Consider the following 15,662-nt stretch of genomic DNA (forward strand, 5'->3'; position numbering starts at 1 on the left):
CTTTAATTTACTCTTTTAATTTTCTTTTTCCATCTACACATTTCTATTTTATTTATTTTTTATTAGCATATAATGTATTATTTGTTTTAGGGGTACAGGTCTGTGAGTCATCAGTCTTACATAATTCACAACTTCTCCATAGCATATTCACTCCCCAATGTCCATCACTGTGTCACCCTATCATCTACACATTTCTTAGGATGATTTATATGGAATAGATTCTCTATAGATCTTGCTATTTTTCTTTTTTTCTAATCATTATTTTCTAAGAATAAACGTTAGATTAATGTGCACTCTGGCAGATTTGTTTGTCCAACTACAAACAACTTGAAGGAATAGAATTAATAAATAAATAAATTAATTAATTAATAGAATTAATAAATTAATAAATGCAACTATCGAATTGTTGAACACCACATCAAAAACTAATGATGTGCTATACATTGGCTAACTGAACATAATAAAAATAAAAAAAAATAAAATAAAATGAGATGTCACTATGCAGGGGGAAAAGAAAAAGAATATGGCTCAATGTGTAAACTATGCCTTTAGAAATTAACACTTAGAAATAGTAATTGATTATTTTGGAGAAAGGTTTATAATACTTTTTCTAAAGAGGAAAAAAGTTAACACAATTTATATTTTTCCCTAGGTAAAACAAAGAAATATAAAATTTTCTGTTAATTTTGGCTAAGCTCACTAAATTGTTACTTAATATCTACAATATGCCACTAGATCTATAAATTATCAATGCAATGAACAGAAATGATTACTCTTATTCTGTAGACATCTTCTCACTGTTAACATAATAAGAAGCCTTATCTTATGTCAAGTTTATCTTAATCTTAGTTATTTACACCATTAAGTTCAATGGCCAAATAGGTGCCGTTTTTACTCAGCTAGCAGAGGATTATGTAATACTTTTAATGGCTTCAAACTAAAGTCTACAGGTTTGGATTGAATTTTTTTTTATCACTTACTGTAGTAGATTTCCATTAACGAAGTGTTCCAAACTGCAGTTAGATGAATATGGTAAAATAAAGCATATGTGTGGCAACATTAAATGGCAGGAACAGACCTGATTGCAGGGAGGCAGTTTGCTGGTTTATATGCACGTTGCTACTACAAATAGATCTTAGTGACATATTTAATCTAAAACCAGTGTTGTTTCTGAACACTTATTACCGCTTAATGCACCAGGCATTTCAATGATCAACAATAAGTTTTCAAAATGTTTGGTACCCCAGTTTTAGTGAAAATTGTGATGTATTGAGACTATGGGATTATCTCAAGTGCCAGTTTTTCCTTAGACACTCTCTACCTTTCCCAAGGCAAATAGTATTCAGTGAGAAAGCCAAGTGTCCAAGGACTTGTGTTGACTTACATCCTCAAACCATGATGCTTCCTCCAGGAGAAAGGGATATTAGAGAGAGAAAAGGAAAATACATGTCAACCAGTGAATTTCTAAAGAACAATGTTCTCAAAAATGCTTGATGGACTTATATGCTAATTGTCAGACTCCACTTGCCAAGACTTTACTGAGCAGTGTGTGTGATCATAGAGACGACTTGGAACTAGGCCAGATCTTTTTGTCCTATTAATGTAAAACAAACAACCCTAACTTAGGGACATAAAACAACCTATTTAGTATACTCAGATTCTGTGGCTTAGAAACTCAGGCAGGGCTAAATGGAATGATTTGTCTGCTGCTGTCTGAATTTGGGGCCTCAGCTGAGAGGACTCAATTAGCTGGTAATGATGTGAACATTTAGGGGTTGAAATTATCTGGAAAATATTGTCTGCTCGATGGGTTGTGAAGATGTGGAAGCTGCTTTCACCTGAATCTGCCAGCAAGTATGCCTACACCTGACCTCTCCATGTGACTTGGGTGTCTTACGTTGTGGCAGCTTCATTCTGGAAGGGTGCATCCTAAATGCAAATGTTCCAAGAGAATCAGGCAGACTGCATAGTGTTTTATGACTTGTTCTCAGAAATGCCAGGTATGCTCTACTAAACTGGTCAAAGCAGGTATTAGACTTCCCAGATTCAAGGTAGAAAATATAAATCTCACCTTTCATTAGTGGTGTCAGATGTATGATTTATTTATTTATTCTTTAACTAACATGGAGGACTGAGGGTCAGTTGAGAAAAAAAAGATTAGGTATGGTCAAGCCAGGAATCTGAATAAAACCCAGTGCCTATATTAAAAAGTTCATGGAAAATCACAGTGCTAGGTGCATTATAGATAATTATCAGTATATAGGAAAAAACTTTGGCATGGTTGAGTAGATTCATACAAAATTATTATAAAACAAAATAAAAATCAGAAAACAGAGTGAGCTAAAAGCAAGATGTAAATATTCAAATTTAAATGTAAAGCATACAAATAATCAATGAACAACAAAATGGGGCAAATAATGTACAGGTGATGAATACAAAAGCATTTAGGAGTCAAGATCCAGATACATTTTTCTAGAAATGAATATGTGCCTGCCTTGTGTATACAAAATTAGTGTTCTAATTTGAAGGACAATTATTGTGCAAATAATGACATTAAACATATTTGTAGAGATTTATGCATTTATAAAATCTTTAGTCAGAATCAGGGATATAATTGCCACATTATAGGTGTGTTAGATTTCTTGGGAGTACACTATTCTAACATTAAATAAGAAGGGTAAATATGTATGTGAATACTATTTATTCACTTATGGGAAGATATTTATGTAGCAGACCCATTAGATATTGAACAATGACTGACAATTATATTTTATTAAAAAATAATGTTGAATGCCTTTTAATTATAAGGAACTATGAAAATACCTAGCAAGCATAACAAAATGTTAAATACAGCCACATCTGGCCATATACACTTAGCTTACACAGACACAGTTTGCAATTTAATAGACAACAATAAGAATATGCATACACATATAAAATCTTTGATAGATACCTAATACATCATTGTTATCAGGCAATATGCTATTCTTTTTTTTTTTTTTTTTTTAAAGACTCCACTCATCCATTTCACAGAGAGAGACCACAAGTAGGGAGAAAGGCAGGCAGAGAGCGAGATAGAGGAGGAAGCGGGCTCTCCGCCGAGCAGAGAGCCCGATGCGGGACTCGATCCCAGGACCCTGAGATCATGACCTGAGCTGAAGGCAGAGGCCTAACCCACTGAGCCACCCAGGCGCCCAATATGCTATTCTTTAAACACACACACACACACACACACACACACACACACACACACACACATATGCACATGTAGGTAGATAGATTTAAATAGCATATAGCCTAAGCATGATGGAGCACTAGGTATTGATAGCATAGGTATTGATAGGTATTGATCATGGGATTTAGAGATAGAAATGGAATCAAAGTAGTTGGGCTTTTTAAAAACTGAATTTTTTATAAAAATACAACCATATAATAATAAATAGTCTTGTTCTAGTGCCTAAGGAATAGATTGATGAACTATTCACATACTTTAAATATATTATCTTTGTTACAAATAGTTACAATAACTAGGTTTTTTTTTTAAGATTTATTTATTTATTTGACAGACAGAGATCACAAGTAGGCAGAGAAGCAGTCAGAGAGAGAGAGGAGGAAGAAGGCTCCCTGCTGAGCAGAGAGCCCTATGTGGGGCTTGATCCCAGGACCCTGGGATCATGACCTGAGCCGAAGGCAGAGGCTTTAACCCACTGAGCCACACAGGCACCCCAATAACTAGTTTTTTTTAATCATTACCTGTATCTGCCCCCTTCCCCAAAACAACACAATGTTTGAAAAAAATTTACTGAAGTCCATTTAGAAATCAATCATCCTACATCTTTACAAAAAATATTATCTATAAAAAAATTCAAAATAATTTGAAAAGATTAAGATTTTGTCAAAATTTTTTCCTTCCCAATGTTATGTTTTATACCTGTAGAAGTTATCAAATTACTAATGGAAAATCCATGATTTAGATTTTTGAAGCATCAAAGTTCCTGATGGTTTACTTTAAAGGGATTGTTTCCTGAATCATTATAAAACAATTCCACATTGGAACTACAGATGAGCCCTATGCTCCCTTTCTAGATTGATGACTTACATGCTTAATGTTTCAGGCTACAACTGTCCAGTCCAAAGTCCTAAAAGAGTGTAGTGTGTGTTTTTTGTTTTGTTTTGTTTGTTTTTCTTGTTTGTTTTGTTTTTCTCAGTAATCAAGATCTAGCTTGGGTACTGAATAAAGAAGGCTATGTCTCAAAAGATGAAAAATAATTTTCACACAAAACAACCTGGCTTGAAAAGAAACTTGTTCAAATTTGTGAAAGTTGTTTTAGTGATTAAAATAAATTTTCATGGCTGACTCATTAAACCCATGCCCTATTAACACTATATTCGTATTTTAAATTTTGCAAATATAACTGACCCTAACTTTGCAGTTATTATTGATCCAAAAGCTCTAGTCTTGAGAGGTCATACAGTAAGGTTTGGCAATAGAAATGTGAGAGTTTTCTCTCTGGGGCTGGAAGACTGCACGTTCCTTGCTTACCAGATAAACAGAATATAGAACTAAAACTTTAGCTTTGTTCAGTACCTGAAGTATCAGCATCATTTTAGGGGTTCTTCTAAGGAATACTGTGATTCTATTGCTCTGTGACAAGAGGGTAGTGTGTGTGTGTGTGTGTGTGTGTGTGTGTGTGTGTGACATTTATACAGACCATTGGGAAAAACCACTTTTCCCAGAATTTCTTATTCATAGGTCTCAAATTCCTCTGGTAAAAAATTTAACTTTGAACATGAGGCATGTCTTTGTTCTTTTCAAAGAGTAAATTTTAGCAACACTTGGAATGAAGGAAAAGCATGCTATACAGACCAAATTAGTTGTGGAATGCTGACATGTAGAACAAGTGAGAAACTAAATGGGTCTTAATATTTTTGTTTTGCTAAATTACATATCTGAATCTGAAGTCTCTTCCTACATAGTCCAAAATGATGATTAGAAAGAAAGCTTGCTCTGGGTAAACAATTGGGAAGTAAGAATGAGAGATGAAGTTTTAAATAAACAAAGAATCTTCAACAGGTCTCCTTAATAGTTTGATAGTAACAGTCTCTTTCCTATAATAAAAGCATAGCACATAGCTGCTCGTAATTTGACCTCTTTCCACCAATCCTGCCTCATCTCTTGCCATGCTCTCTTCCATCTATGTTAACCTAGCTCCAATCACAAGGAATTATTTGTTATTCTTAGGCTGTTTCAGAACTCTCCATGCTTCTATGAATTTATTGATGTTTTCATTTCCTCTCAGAAGATGTTTCTTGACCCCATCTCACTGGAGAAGGTCTATTCTTCAAGACTCTGTGCAATTTCATCTTTTTATAGAGTAGTCCCACTTAAAAAAGAAAATATTTTATTTATTTATTTATTTGAGAGAGAGCATGAGCAGGGTGAGGAGGGACAGAGAGAGAGGGAGAAGCAGACTGCTCAACAGGGAGCCCATTGCAAGGCTGGATCACAGGACCCTGAGATCATGACCTGAGTCAAAGACAGATGCTTAACCTACTGAGCCACCCAAGTGACCTAGAGTATTTCTACTCTTAAAGGCAGTGCAAATCTTTCCTGCTGATCATTCCAGACCACTTGACAGTCCTCTAATGAAACAGTTTGCACAGTATATTATACTTTTTTTAATGCTTTCACTTCAGTGTAGAGTCTTGAGAATCAAGAAACATATCATTCTTAGTTATGTATCCTCTGGAAAATTTTTAACCCTTAACAAGTTCCCAATAAAGTTTGTAGAATTAAAATGAAAGCACATAAGCACGCATTTTTTAAGCATGATTAAAACAAACAAACAAACAAAACATGTGTAACTCTAGAATCAAAGATGACTATCCAGGAATTACAGAGCAAGAATGACAAAACTTCAGTTTTCCATTGTGCAGGTATAGGGAAGAGAAGAGAAATGATGTGAAACAAGAAATTGCTTCTTCATCTTTTAGAGAAATTAAATCTCCTGCATTTCTTGTGGGTGCTTATGCTCTTGCTCTTCTTTCTGATTCTTTTCTACTTTTTTCTACTCTTCCTCCTTAGCACATTCTGATGTGACCCTCTCCCCCAAAATGAACTCACATCATTGCTCCATGGGAAATATTGGCTATAGGGAAGAAAGTGTAATCAATTCAGGTTTTCCCTTGCCATTTATTTTTAACTCCAATTCCTTTAAATGACTATTTCCTTTCCTTCTTCAATGTCTTTTTTGTGTGATCCTCATGTCTTTAAAATAGCTTAGACAGAATAAGGTTAAATTCTAAATTTTTAACTCACTATTTTAGGTAAAAAATTATCAGAATTATTAAAATATGCATTCATGTGGCTACAGAAATTAGGGAAAATATTGGATATTTTCAGACATTGGGGACAATCTATATAGAAATAAAATATACTGATCATTTTCCTACAATGTGGAATAAAAAAAATCTATTTTCAGATTATGTGCAAGAATATGTACATTTTGTGCTGGAGAAAATAAAATATGTATATTCACTTCACACGATGTGTGTAGAATTATTTCTTTTCTGTGGTGTCTATTCCTATAAGGTCATTAACATTTTATTAGTGGTTACTGTGTGCCATGTACTATGTTATATAATTTGTTAGGATGGATTTGAAGATGTCATGATATGATTAAAGGTAAGAGATTTAGTGTGGGAAATGTATGAGATGGATAAATAGGGTGAGGGGCACATGAGGTGGTTTTTGTTTGTTTATTTGTTTGTTTTGTTGTTTTTTTTTTCTCATTGCAGTACAGATCAGACAGTATGAAGGAGATAGGAAAGGAGGAAGCTTGGGTATGAAGGCTCTTACACTGCAGCCCAGTTCTAAGAAAGGTTTGGCCAGGCCCACTGGAGTCTTCTTGACAAAGTCTCCAGTGGAGAAGTCATTTTTCTCAGGAGTGAGCTTACTTTGGGTTGGACTTAAAGAACTTATAGTTCTTTTTTTTTTTTTTTTTAATTTGAGTATATTTGACACACACTGCTACATCAGTTTCAGGTGTACAATGTAGTAATTCAAAAAGTCATACATTATGTTATGCTCACTACAAATGTAGTTACCATCTGTATACATAAGACTGTATTCCTTATCCCTGTTCTTTTTTAAAAAAGATTTTATCTACTTATTTCACACACAGAGAGAGAGAGAGAGAGAGAGCACAAACAGGGGGCAGTTGCTGAAGGAGATGGAGAAGCAAGCTCTCCACTGAGTGGGGAGCCTGATGCAGGCCCAGGATCCTGGTGGGATCATAACCTGAGCTGAAGTTGGACACTTAATGGAATGAATCACTGAGGCTCCCTCTAATCCCTGTTCTTAAACATTGTCTGGAGCAATCCTCAGGAAGCATGACCTCATATAATTTGTGCATTTAGAAGGGCAGCAGCTGGGGGGTCTTTGGGCAATTATTCCCCTTGCAGAGCAGGGCTGAATGGTACATCTTGTCTTTTATTTCCTATAATAACAGCTTTCTGAGGTAGAAAGCATTGTAATCTTCTTTTTACAAAAAGAAAAAAAAAAAGAAAGAAAGAAAGAAAAGAAAAGAAAATGGAAGCTCAGAGAGGCTAATTCTCCTCTAGTCTCACAGATGAGTAAATGGTAGTGATAGGATTCAAACAGATTCCTCTGACTTTTGAGTTGGAACCCTATATACTTTTTTTTTTTTCAAGTTGTTAGGAAGGCAGTCACAGAAATGACATCAGTGTCATTATATTTAACCCTAAATTTTGGTACTAAATTATAGTCATATAATTATATTAAACTAAATAGCTCACATAGCTTTAGCTATAGTGTTTACAATATATCTCAGAATATCAAAATAATGGAAATCTCAAAAGGAAATTGTTAGAGTTACTGGCCAAGAATATGGGGTTATTATTTTCTAAATAAATGAACATAAGCAGGTGGAGGGTTTTATACATAATTTTTAAAAATAGACTTCTTGCTTTACTCTCTACCCACCTCCCTCCTTTCTAACCTTTACAAGGATATGGTACAGCCCATGTGCAGGAAGACTTCAGTAACATGTGGTGACTAAGAATATAGTGGAGAAAAAAAAAATGTATCTACAGTTGCTGAAAAAGAAAGATCACACCAGTATTAGGAATGTCTGTTCACAGAATATGTTGTCCAATAGTCCTTAACTTGCTTCCTTATCTCTCTTTTGTCTAACCAATTACCAATTACATTGAAAAAAACTAATATAGCTGACCAAAATATTTAGAGGGATTTTAATGATTAATTATATGTGAATTTGGTTGTATATGTGTACATAGATATTACATTCTTTATGCATTAAAACAGAGTATATGTAGTAGATATGAGAGTTAACTGGCAAATATAACCCCTAAAGGATGATGGAATTCCTTTTAAGTAACATGATATATTGTAGAAGATTGAATAACAATAATAATAATATCTAATGTGTAACAGTTTAACCATGTTCAGCATTGTTTTTAAATCATTAGAATCATTAACTCATATCCTATGGTGTATGTGAATTTTTCCCCCATTTTCCAGGAGAAACCAGGAGCTTCAGAATTCATATAATATGCCCAAGATCACAGTGTGTTAGAGTCAGGATTTGAACCCAAGCAAAGAACTAGAGAAGTAAAAGCTTTTTTGAAAAATGGGAAAACATTCTCAAACAATACTCATCTCAACATATTCATTTCCACTGTTCTAACTAATTCCTTAAATCCATCTCATTGGTGAAGTGAACAAAATAAATTCAATTTTTTTTTCCTTTTGCAGACTCTAGGAAACCTCCTCTGTAAAGTAGCACTTTATGCAGTTTCTACTGCTTAGATTTTATTTTATTTTTTTTTCCTATTAGCAATTAGGAAGAGAAATAACAAGAGCTGTGGAAACATACTTGCTGAACTCAAGGGAGTTGAGCCAGGAAGCATTTTCTTAAATCACTGAAGTTTAGCAAGTAGTAGGCAAAGAAAATGACAGCTCCTTCAGTTAGAACACTAGTGCTGATCCAGGAGGAGGCCTGTCCAGCATGTTTTATTGCAGAAGGCAGAAATAAGAGATGAGAAACTGACAGAAGCAAGGCAAGGGCAAAAGAAGATAAAGGGGTGTAGGAAATACTCTGCCCATGTTCTTTCTGGGGATGGGACATTAAAACAATGAGTAACATAATCAACATAAAAGCTCAATAATTGTGCAAAATTAAATAGAAAAAATGTTACCTGTACAAATAACACAATGCAGTATTTAGGACTCTGATTTAGTGAATATAGCTTAGCACTTAGCAGATTCTGATTATTTGGGATATCTGGCTTCATCTGATTATTTTAACAAAGCTATTCAATAATACTTTTTCCACTATCTGTTTTCTCATTCATAGACAAGGAAATAATCTTAGGGAATTTATTTTATTTGCTCAAGATTAAATATCTACTTACTTACCACACTGGAATTAGAATCTTTATCCTCCAACTCAAGCCTTATGGAGACTCAAATTTCCACTGGGCTAAATTTTCTCAGACCTAAATCAAGTGAGGATTGCAAAAGATAAGAACTAGTTCACTATTCTCTATATTATTAGATACTGATTCTCTGGAATCTTATCTAATTTACACCTTGAGTTTGTGTGGCCAGCTGCACTTCTCAGATGATCAATTACTATGACCGAAGCCCACTTACATGAGTAACTTTCCATGGGAACTTTAGCTTTCAGTTTGGACAGTGACGTCTCCCTGTAATATTCTGTACAAATTGTTTGCTGCTTGTTGCCTTGGGCCATCAGAATAATTTACAACCCATGTGACACTTGTACTCTTTATTCTATTGGTAATTTTTTATAATTTATCATAGTGTCATTCCTGGAATTTGTCTTGCTTCTATTGAAGAAAAAAAAAACATAAAATGAACAAATTAATGTTACTTTTATTTGAAGTGTAGATAATCAACTTGGTCTAAAACAAAAGAGATTGAATAAGTCTACTTTAAGCTGCAGGGAATATAATCTCAGTGATAAAATCAAAGTTGTTTTTGGGATGACATCATGCCCAAATTTACATTATTGATGATGGGAAATATACATTCTTGGGAGTCTTAGGTTTTATCAATTGTCTCTCCTGTGCTGCAACAGAATTTTAGGGTCCTGTAGGTTGGCAATTAATACAATCATATTGTTGCCTCTGGCTCTGCTATTTTCAGTGTCACTCCATCATGCGTTTTCCCAGCACTCTTGGTCAGCATCTCATATCTGACAGATTTCCAGGTGGTGTAGGACAGTGAGCACTCTGTCTGTATAGCAGAAATGAAGTGGTCTTTCTTAACTTATTTAAAAGCACCATTCCCAGAATTATTCTAGGTCAAGTTACTTATGTAGTAGGTTATTCCTAAAACCAACTGATACATTGTATTTAGAGAGTGATCTACCATTTTCAAAACAGATTGATGCTTTTGATCATCGTGGCAACTTTATATAGCTAGGGGAATGAAAGCATTATTCTCAGAATTTTTGCAGAGAAGGAAGTAGATGTTCCATAAAGTTAATTGGCAAAAAACCATACAATCCCTAAGTGGTAGTTACAATTTGAATCAGATGGTTTTCTTGCCTCTATACCATAATTTTTCACAGTAATTTTTGAATGATTTATGTATCTTCTACCTTGCTCCCAGCAGTCTTCAATGAAGATGTAAATACTTGGTGTTTGATTAATTGACCTTTTGTCTGTTAATAACTCCTGACACACTTGCTACATCAGTGGATTACCATGCATAGTTTCAATCCCATGACTGAATTTGTACCAATATTTGCTCATTTTTCCTTAGATTATTGTAAATGCTTAATCAAATATCCTGGATGGACTAGTATTTTATATATCTTTTGACTCACTTTCAAGTTTTAAAATTGAAATTTGTTAAATTCCTATATACTTTTGGAAATGTAAATATATATTCACTGGGTAATTAAAGTTTTAACCAATGCAGAAATTCTTAATTAAAAATGCAATTAATTTTGAGAATAGAAACTATAAACTAGATCATGGTTTCTCCTTTATTTAATATATTAGAGGGCACAAAGTTTTTAGTCAGAAATAAAGAAAGCTCATTAATCTGGTTCCCAATCTGGATTACTTTCCCTTGGTGAAAGATCTAAATTGTAATTTTTTCTTTCTAATGAAATTCATTTTTTCAAAATGCATTTTCAATACCCTCTTACATACTATAATTGGAATTAGACTAACAAAGCACTAGAGTTCTGAGGCTGAATAGCCTCAGTGAATAGATAAGAATGAGTTGAAATTAGCTCATCAATTACTTGTATGTAAATGATTTCTGGAGTGTTTGGACACCTGAAAACAGGTCCTTACATCCTTTTCAATGTTTTTGATATTCTCTGGGTGAGTATTAATTTTTATTCCAACCCCTTCATTATAGATAAGTAAAAGCTAAGGCCATTTTATAACAATTTAGTAAATGCCCTAAATGAATTACTGTGAAGTGTGAATTAGTGAAATTCAAATTAATGAAAGTGCTCCATTGTAACTAAAGATATTTATCAGCCTAGTTTTACCTCCCCCATCCAGATTTATAGCATTAAGTTTTAGGACTTTGTGGCTTCATTACAAAAGCTTTGAAGATACTATACAAATTGTAAACACACACACACACACACACACACACACACACACACTGCTTGTACAAATAATATCCATGTAACTATGCAAGTGTAATAAATGATTTCCACAGGGGTTTACAAAATTTCAAAAGATATCTCTAACAATATGATTGTATAGGTGTAATATGACAATCGGGCCAAGCACAGGCTTTGAATTCAAGTGTTCTTTTTTTTTTTTTTTTTAGATTTTATTTATTTTACAGAGAGATAAAGAGAGGGCACAAGTAGGCAGAGCAGCAGGCAGAGGGAGAGGGAGAAGCAGACTCTCTGCTGAGCAGGGTGCCTAATGCGGGACTCAATCCCAGGACCCTGGAATCATGACCTGAGCAGAAGGGAGCTGCTTAACTGCCTGAGCCACCCAGGTGAATATTCTAAGTTTAAGTCCCAAATTATCTTCGAACCTCAGTGCCTTCATCTGGACAATATTAATATATATACACCCAAGATAATATTAAAAACCATATTTAGACCTTGACAATTGGCTAAAAATATAACTTTAAAACACTTCGAAAGTGCAAATTACCACACAACATCATTCTATTGGGGGATTTTTAGATTGCTTATGAACCTTAGGGGTCAAGAAAGTCGTTTAAATAGACCAGTTCTGTTTGAAACCAATTCCAGTGATATACCAGCAGCAAACTGGATCTGAAAGAAACCCTGGATTCCTAGTTGGTTTCTTTCCTGGTGGCAGCTAAGTGATATGGAGCCATTATATATGCTGTATGAATGCCAATTTCCTCAACTATAAAATGAGGATAATCATACTAAGCTCACATGGTTAATGATTTTAAATGAAATGAGTTGTGTTTGTTAAACTGCTTTTATTTATTTTAAAGATTTTATTTATTTATTTGACAGACAGAGATCACAAGTAGGCAGAGAAGCAGGCAGAGAGGAGGAAGCAGGCTCCCCGATGAGCAGAGAGCCCGATGCGGGGCTCGATCCCAGGACCCTGGGCTGAAGGCAGAGGCTTTAACCCACAGAGCCACCCAGGCACCCCTGTTAAACTGCTTTTAATCTCTACATTTTTATAGAGGCCAAAGCTATTTTAATGATAGGTTTTTTTTTTGTTTGTTTGTTTGTTTTGTTTGTTTGTTTGTTTGTTTTTGTTTTACTTTGTTTGGTTAAATCAGATTCTCCAGTGACTAAGTAACTTGAGCTCTCTGTCTGTGGAAACCATGGAATTACTCACTGTGGTAAACTTCTCTGTGTTTCTGGTGAAAAGGAAGTTAAAGGAAATTACCTCAGGTTTAAGGAAGTATAAACTCAGTTCAGGTTGAATAAAACTGCAAAGAAAAGTGTGGCTACAAAGACATTGGAGAAAAGAAGTTCAGTATGTTAGGACTGACATGTTTGGTTGCATGATTGAAGTTTCTTGTCACAGGGCTCTGACACTGGTTAACGTCAGATTGTGGGCAAATAACAAAGTGTATGAAAATTGGACATTCTGTAAAAGAAGCTTAAATATAACACACACACACACACACACACACACACACACACACACCCTTCTTTTTCTTTGTTACTTATTTTTGCTTCATTTTCTATTCTGAAATACAATTACATAAGGAAAATAGCATAAACTTAAATATAATACTTAGAATTATTAGAACATGAACACCCACGGCAGTGCCTAGGTAGCTCAGTAGGTTACGCCTCCGACTCTTGATTTTGGCTCAGGTCATGATCTCAGGTTGTGGAATGGAGCCTTCCAATGCGCTCTGGATTGCAACCTGCCTAATATTCTCTCTCTCTCTCTCTTTCCCTCTGATCTTCCTGCCAGTCACACTTGCACACTCTCTTTCACTTTAAAAAAAAATACCCCATGTAAACCATCACCATCACACAAGTAAAAAATAAAATACGGCCAGCAACTCAGAAGCCCTATCAGTCAGCCTTCTCCAGAGAAACAAAACCAACAGAATATATGTTGAGATAGGATATTCTGTCTCTCTGTCTCTCTCTCCTTCACTTTTTCTCTCCTATGTATGTGTGTGTGTGTGTGTGTGTGTGTACTCCTTTCTATGCATTTATACATATATGTATACATATATTCACAGAGAGAGAGAGAGAGAGAGAAGGAGGGAGGGAGGGAGGTTGAAATTAAAATTTATTTTAGGAATTGACTCATGCAGTTGTGGGAGCTGTCAAATTTGAATATTGTGCGACTGAACAATAGGTTGAAAATTCTGGCAAGTGTTGATAGTGCAGTCTTCACTCCAAAATACATAGGACAGGCCAAAAGTCTGAAAACTCAGGTAGCATTTCTATGTGAAATGTGTCTGAAAACTCAGGTAGCATTCTATAGTGCTGAGGCAGAAATCTTCTGTAGGAAGCCTCAATTTTTGTTTTTAAGGCCTTCAACTGATTGGTTGAGATCCACTCACATGATAGAAAGTGAGCTGCTTTACTTAAAGTCACCCGATGGTAAATGTTAATCACATATCCAAAATACCATCACAGCAACATTTAGAGTAGTCTTTGACCGAACAACTGGGCACCTTAGCTCTCAGTCAAGTTAACACATAAAATTAACCATCACAGGGGCACCTGGGTGGCTCAACTGGTTAAAGGGCTGCCTTTGGCTCAGGTCATGATCTCAAGGTCCTGGGATCCAGTCTTCATCAGGCTCCCTGCTCAGTGGGGTGTCTGCTTCTCCCTGTGCCTCTCCTCCTGCTCCTGTGTTTTCTCTCTCTCTCTCTCAAATAAATAAGTAAAATATTTAAAAAAAAAATTGACCATCACAGACAATGCTCCTTACAAAAAAGCACCTCTTTCCCTGCTCAAAGTAATCACAGTGCTGACATTTCTTCCTCAGTTCAAGAAGCGATTGCTTAGTTTCCTTTGTTTTATAGTTTTACTACCTAAGTATAAACCCCTACACACTATGATTTAGGTGCAACTGTTTTTGAATTGAATACGAATTCAATATATCTGTTCTTGTTGTTGTTTTAACGAACTCAGAAGTTTATTGCAGGACACTTGGACATAGATAAATGGAATGGAAATGCCTACATGTCATTATAAGAATCATCCACGCTGAATTTAAAAAGCACTTCCAGCAAGATTTCGCTATCATGATGTTTTCTTTTGCTTCTTTTCATTTTCTTTTTTCTCTTTTTCAATTTCAGCAATGTATTTCTCAATTTCTTCAGGATTTAAAATCTTGAGGGGTTGATCTCACCTCATGAGAACCAGTTCAATGTTTTTTGCTGCCAGACAGAATCACTTCTGGGAGGGCCTTGATAACCAGCTCAGGTCACCTGTCTCGGGTCTGTGTCTCTATGGTTTTGTCAGTGTAATTCTTCTCTGGAAACTCACACCCTGACTTGGCACCCGAGCCTATGACATTGGCCTTTCAGGCTTGATATGTCCCCCAAGGGTCAGTCTGGTGAGTCTGGGGGTGCCATCAAATTCAAAACTCGCAAAAAGTGCAGAGATGTCAAACAGCTTGCGTCCATTGCTCTGCATGTAGCGCTACTTACGACTGGTAATGAAGCCACACCATGATGCCTGGGTCCTTCATGGTCAGTCGGTGGTTCTGGCATTCCACCCAGGCCCTGTTGATGACCATCCTCATGCCAGAAGTGATCCCTGCAAATCCCATGCAGACATTGTCATCCAGTGCCTGCTGTATCTGGTTTTTGTTTGTTTGGTTGGTTTTGCCAAACATATTTATGGGATCAATAATGTAACCAGTGATATATTTGATTTTAAATTTATCATCTCACAATGTGCTTTTTGTTTGCTCCGCTTTGTGATTCTTTACTTCCCCTTTCCAGCATTCTTTTGATTTATTTTATTATTCTTTTATTATTTCCACTTCGTTTAGAATTTACACACTATTTTACTATTAATTGGTCAAAGGTAAAGACTATTCCATGCAAGCTTGACTGATCAAAGTTGATGTTTTTGGATCTTTTACTCCTTTCCATATACTGATAAACACTATAGTAGAGCTTAACTATTAGATCC

The 15,662-nt window shown here is 35.3% G+C and overlaps 1 pseudogene; it reads right to left on the reverse strand.

Moving 5' to 3' along the window:
* Window positions 1–14,762: 14,762 nt before the first annotated feature.
* On the reverse strand, window positions 14,763–15,309 carry LOC111156636 (annotated as a pseudogene).
* Between the last annotated feature and the right edge of the window lie 353 nt (window positions 15,310–15,662).

Source organism: Enhydra lutris, unplaced genomic scaffold (genome assembly GCF_002288905.1).
Source record: "Enhydra lutris kenyoni isolate GAN:26980312 unplaced genomic scaffold, ASM228890v2 scaffoldscaffold47, whole genome shotgun sequence".
Taxonomy (NCBI): Eukaryota; Metazoa; Chordata; class Mammalia; order Carnivora; family Mustelidae; genus Enhydra; species Enhydra lutris.